This window comes from Oncorhynchus gorbuscha, unplaced genomic scaffold (genome assembly GCF_021184085.1).
Source record: "Oncorhynchus gorbuscha isolate QuinsamMale2020 ecotype Even-year unplaced genomic scaffold, OgorEven_v1.0 Un_scaffold_1969, whole genome shotgun sequence".
In the NCBI taxonomy this organism is placed as follows: domain Eukaryota; kingdom Metazoa; phylum Chordata; class Actinopteri; order Salmoniformes; family Salmonidae; genus Oncorhynchus; species Oncorhynchus gorbuscha.
In genome coordinates, this window is record NW_025746602.1 from 50,655 (window position 1) to 57,278 (window position 6,624).

Below are 6,624 nucleotides of genomic sequence, written 5' to 3' on the forward strand. Positions count from 1 at the left end.
CCCTCACCACCTGGGGTGGCCCGTCAGGAAGTCCAGTACCCAGTTGCACAGGGCGGGGTCGAGACCCAGGGTCTCGAGCTTGATGACGAGCTTGGAGGGTACTATGGTGTTGAATGCCGAGCTGTAGTCGATGAACAGCATTCTCACATAGGTATTCCTCTTGTCCAGGTGGGTTAGGGCAGTGTGCAGTGTGGTTGAGATTGCATCGTCTGTGGACCTATTTGGGCGGTAAGCAAATTGGAGTGGGTCTAGGGTGTCAGGTAGGGTGGAGGTGATATGGTCCTTGACTAGTCTCTCAAAGCACTTCATGATGACGGAAGTGAGTGCTACGGGGCGGTAGTCGTTTAGCTCAGTTACCTTAGCTTTCTTGGGAACAGGAACAATGGTGGCCCTCTTGAAGCATGTGGGAACAGCAGACTGGTATAGGGATTGATTGAATATGTCCGTAAACACACCGGCCAGCTGGTCTGCGCATGCTCTGAGGGCGCGGCTGGGGATGCCGTCTGGGCCTGCAGCCTTGCGAGGGTTAACACGTTTAAATGTCTTACTCACCTCGGCTGCAGTGAAGGAGAGACCGCATATTTCCGTTGCAGGCCGTGTCAGTGGCACTGTATTGTCCTCAAAGCGGGCAAAAAGTTATTTAGTCTGCCTGGGAGCAAGACATCCTGGTCCGTGACTGGGCTGGATTTCATCTTGTAGTCCGTGATTGACTGTAGACCCTGCCACATGCCTCTTATGTCTGAGCCATTGAATTGAGATTCCACTTTGTCTCTGTACTGACGCTTAGCTTGTTTAATAGCCTTACGGAGGGAATAGCTGCACTGTTTGTATTCAGTCATGTTGCCAGACACCTTGCCCTGATTAAAAGCAGTGGTTCGCGCTTTCAGTTTCACGCGAATGCTGCCATCAATCCACGGTTTCTGGTTAGGGAATGTTTTTATCGTTGCTATGGGAACGACATCTTCGACGCACGTTCTAATGAACTCGCACACCGAATCAGCGTATTCGTCAATATTCCCATCTGACGCAATACGAAACATGTCCCAGTCCACGTGATGGAAGCAGTCTTGGAGTGTAGAGTCAGCTTGGTCGGACCAGCGTTGGACAGACCTCAGCGTGGGAGCCTCTTGTTTTAATTTCTGCCTGTAGGCAGGGATCAGCAATATGGAGTCGTGGTCAGCTTTTCCGAAAGGGGGGCGGGGCGAGGCCTTATATGCGTCGCGGAAGTTAGAGTAACAATGATCCAAGGTTTTACCACCCCTGGTTGCGCAATCGATATGCTGATAAAATTTAGGGAGTCTTGTGTCCAATTAAAACCTAGACAACCAGGTGAGGGGAGTTCCTAACCAATCAGTGACCTTCATTGACCAATTAAGTACAAGGAAAGAGTGAGAACCCGCAGACACTCTCCCCCCCGTGGAATGAGTTTGATACCCTAAAGGTGTAAAGGGACTCAAATCTGGCTGTTTGTTTCCTTCTGACAAAAGACAGAAAATGATGTTTTTCAACGGATGTCTTTTCTGAGAGTAAAGGGATAGATTTCTTCACTCGGTTTGATTAGCTTTAATCTAGAGCACAAAATGGTTGCTTGGTAAAACACAACATGCATTTTCTACAGTATATACAGTATGTGAAGCCATGCCAGGCTTTATAGCCTACACATAACAACACAACTTTATAGCCTATACATAACAACACAACTTTATAGCCTACACATAACAACACAACTTTATAGCCTACACATAACAACACAACTTTATAGCCTATACATTACAACACAACTTTGTAGCCTACACATAACTACACAACCTTATAGCCTATACATAACAACACAACCTTATAGCCTACACATAACAACACAACTTCATAGCCTACACATAACAACACAACTAAATAGCCTACACATAACAACACAACTAAATAGCCTACACATAACAACACAACTTCATAGCCTACACATAACAACACAACTTTATAGCCTACACCTAACACAATTCTCTTCCAATTCCTCTTTCTTTGACTATTTTCAACTGTCCCAGACAGTGAGAGCAGGATCAAACGTAGCTTCTTCTCAGAATTCATGTGAATAATACTGTCAAGACAAAAATGGCCCCTCTGAAACAAGCAGGAATTTTATAATAAAGTCAGTCTTTGTTGGGCTTTTTAGAGTAAGAGAGTCACTCTATGGAGTGCAGACATTGCACCAGCAGTCCATAGCGAAACCCCTCTCCCCAGTCAGTGAAAGGCAGACCAAGTTCAGCTTACCGTCCCCCTCTGACAAATACCCAACTGTGTGAATATAAATACACACCCAGTCATCATCACACTAAATAAGACATGGACTAGACCTGTCATCTCTACTCACCCTGACACACTCTGTTAAAGGAGAAATCTATGAATGCTACATCCATTTTTGGACTTGTAAATTATTTATATATTAGCCATGATTCTTCAGGAATATAACCTATAAACAAACGTCTCATGAGCTTTGTTCAACTGTCTAACCCCCCCAGAACCAAAAATATAAACATGTTTTATTCCTTTGTTTGTAAATAATTGAATTGTAAACAAGCACTGTATTTTTTTTTTTACTATAACTTTGATATTATGGAGTCAGTCCTTGCATTCATAGCTCAAATCAAATCAAATCAAATGTATTGGTCACATACACATGGTTAGCAGATGTTAATGCGAGTGTAGCGAAATGCTTGTGCTTCTAGTTCCGACAATGCAGTAATAACCAACGAGTAATCTATCTAACAATTCCACAACTACTACCTTATACACACAAGTGTAAAGGGATAAAGAATATGTACATAAAGATATATGAATGAGTGATGGTACAGAACGGCATAGGCAAGATACAGTAGATGGTATCGAGTACAGTATATACATATGAGATGAGTAATGTAGGGTATATAAACATAAAGTGGCATAGTTTAAAGTGGCTAGTGATACATGTATTACATAAAGATGGCAAGTTGCAGTAGATGATATAGAGTACAGTATATACATATACACATGAGATGAGTAATGTAGGGTATGTAAACATTATATTAAGTAGCTCTGTCTATAAATTTGAGAGTGGTTACATTTATCCAGCTCCATCCCTATGCTTTTTTCCTCAAAATAGTGGCAGGGTGGTGCTTTGTTATTGTTTGAATTGGAGATTGCCCCTTTGAAGGGACAATCAGATTCTCTAGCCCATCGCTCATCTTACCAAGCAAAGGGGTGGGGTAAGGCTGTTGAAATTGAAGATCTTGGCTATCACACCTCCTCTGATAAATGATTTAATTGTGTTCTTCTACAGAGAAAGAAAAGAGTCACCCTGTCAAAGGGGAGTGCATTGATCCTATTTCTATGGTGGCAGACTTAAGCCATAGGCTGGAAGTTCAGCCAGTCATATTACACTGTGATACATTGGCCTACTTTGCCAGCTTACCTGACAAAAGTTAATTAATCTCAAATCAAATCAAATGTTATTGGTCACATACATGTGTTTAGCAGATGTTATTGTGGGTGTAGCAAAATGCTTGTATTTCTAGCTCCGACAGTGCAGTAATATCTAGCAAGTAATATCTTACCATTTCACAATAATACACACAATACGCACAAATCTAAAGTAAAGGAATGGAATTAAGAATATATAAATATTTGGATGAGCAATGTCAGAGTGGCATAGACTAAGATACAGTAGAATAGAATACAATACAGTATATACATATGAGATGAGTAATACATAGACTAAGATACAGTAGAATAGAATACAATACAGTATATACATATGAGATGAGTAATACATAGACTAAGATACAGTAGAATAAAATACAATACAGTATATACATATGAGATGAGTAATACATAGACTAAGATACAGTAGAATAGAATAAATACAGTATATACATATGAGATGAGTAATACATAGACTAAGATACAGTAGAATAGAATACAATACAGTATATACATATGAGATGAGTAATACATAGACTAAGATACAGTAGAATAGAATAAATACAGTATATACATATGAGATGAGTAATACATAGACTAAGATACAGTAGAATAGAATACAATACAGTATATACATATGAGATGAGTAATGCAAAATATGTAAACATTAAGTGACTAGTGTTGCATTATTAAAGTGGACAGTGAGTTCAAATCTATGTATATAAGGCAGCAGCCTCTAATGTGCTAGTGATGGCTATTTAACAGTCTGATGGCCTTCAGATAGAAGATATTTTTCAGTCTCTCGGCCCTAGCTTTGATGCACCTGTACTGACCTCACCTTCTGGATGATAGCGGGGTGAACAGGCAGTGGCTCGGGTAGTTGTTGTCCATCATTTTTTTGGCCTTACTGTGACATTGAGTGCTGTAGGTGTCCTGGAGGGCAGGTAGTTTTCCCCCCCGGTGATGCGTTGGACAGACCGCACCACCCTCTGGAGAGCCCTGCGGTTGCGGGCAGTGCAGTTTCCGTACCAGGCGGTGATACAATTGTGCATCTGTCAAAGTTCGTGAGGGTTTTAGGTGTCAAGCTGAGGTTGAAGAGGCTGAGCCTCCTGAGGTTGAAGAGGTGCTGTTGCGCTTTCTTCCCCACACTGTTTGTGTGGGTGGACCATTTCAGTTTGTCAGTGATGTGTACGCAGAGGAACTTGAAGCTTTCCACCTTCTCCACTGCTGCCCCGTCGATGTGGATAGGGGGGTGCTCCCTCTGCTGTTTCCTGAAGTCCACGATCAGCTCCTTTGTTTTGTTGACGTCGGGTGAGAGGTTATTTTCCTGGCACCACACTTCCAGGGCACTCACCTTCTCCCTGTAGGCTGTTACATCAACTGCAAAGTTGCCTAGGAACTAAAATCACGGCTGCCCTACTTGTCGGCTCAATTTTACTCCATCTTACTCCACCACTCCATTAATTACTCCATTACTGGACAAAACAAAGATAAACCCATTCTCCTCAGATCTTAGTGTTTATAACAAACAGTCATTTTCAGCCTTGCAATAAACCAAAACCATTATTAGATACTCTACTGCCATCTACTGAGTATGGTTCCCATTGTAACAGTCGTCAAACAATACATTTAGCATGTCATTTAATAGCTTTTGTAATACTGCCCTCCTCTGGCAAAAAGGTTTGGCCTAAATCGCCAATATTGGGGGAAAATTGAAGAAAGAAAACCTTCTCTCCAAACCTTCACAGCAACTGCCAAATAAGAAATAAGCTAACAGACTAAAAAAATATCCTAGTGCAACATCTCCCAGTGCAACATCTCCCAGTGCAACATCTCCCAGGGCAATGTCTCCCAGTGCAACATCTCCCAGGGCAATGTCTCCCAGGGCAACATCTCCCAGGGCAACATCTCCCAGGGCAACATCTCCCAGGGCAACATCTCCCAGGGCAACATCTCCCAGGGCAACATCTCCCAGGGCAATGTCTCCCAGGGCAATGTCTCCCAGGGCAAAGTCTCCCAGGGCAACATCTCCCAGGGCAATGTCTCACAGGGCAACATCTCCCAGGGCAACATCTCCCAGGGCAACATCTCCCAGGGCAATGTCTCCCAGGGCAACATCTCCCAGGGCAACATCTCCCAGGGCAACATCTCCCAGGGCAATGTCTCCCAGGGCAACATCTCCCAGGGCAACATCTCCCAGGGCAATGTCTCCCAGGGCAACATCTCCCAGGGCAACATCTCCCAGGGCAACATCTCCCAGGGCAACATCTCCCAGGGCAATATCTCCCAGGGCAACATCTCACAGGGCAATGTCTCCCAGGGCAACGTCTCCCAGGGCAATGTCTCCCAGGGCAACGTCTCCCAGGGCAACGTCTCCCAGGGCAAACACCAGACTAGGCCCTGATCCAGTGCTCTATCTGAGTCAATAGATGGATCAACATAGGAGTGAAATACATTGGATTCAAGGATATGATTTTGTAACAGGAAAAATAATTCAGGTATTACATTTCTACAATACCATTATAGACCTACATTTAACAAAAATATATGTTTAATAAATGCACAATCTGAACGATGTTCTATTGATATTGACATTGATTAAGAATTACATGGTTAATGATCTTAGTACAAGTAAGCTAAGGAGGCCTGCACCTACACTATCATAAACCATATATAAAATGTTATTATGAGTCTTTATGCCTATTGTTTGTTTGTCATCCTCAGACATTTGTAAACAATGTCTACTCAGGTTAATCTCGTTAACACTCCCATCTATAGATGCGCAATTAGCCAGGGGAACAGTTTAGGCAATTTATAGCCTATGTTTAAAACAATCATGTTGATCTCATGGATGGATGGACTGTCAGTCCTTGTATCCATACAACCTGTCTATGACTTTGAGCATGGTTAGGTTACAATTACACAGCTCCATCTCTCAGCTTTATAGCAAGTGGCAGGGCCGCTTTGGGGCTGAAACAGACAAGGGATTGTCAATTGTTTAGGAAGATGCCTTCGGCAAACCGATAATAATTAGCCTAGTGACAAAATGTACAACTTTTTTTCACAAGAATAAACCCACTGACGCGCACATTGGGATTAAATCCCAAAAGACGCTGCTAGCCATATTTTATCCAGTGAAGATGTAAAGAAAAATCATCTCCTCTCACTTCCGCT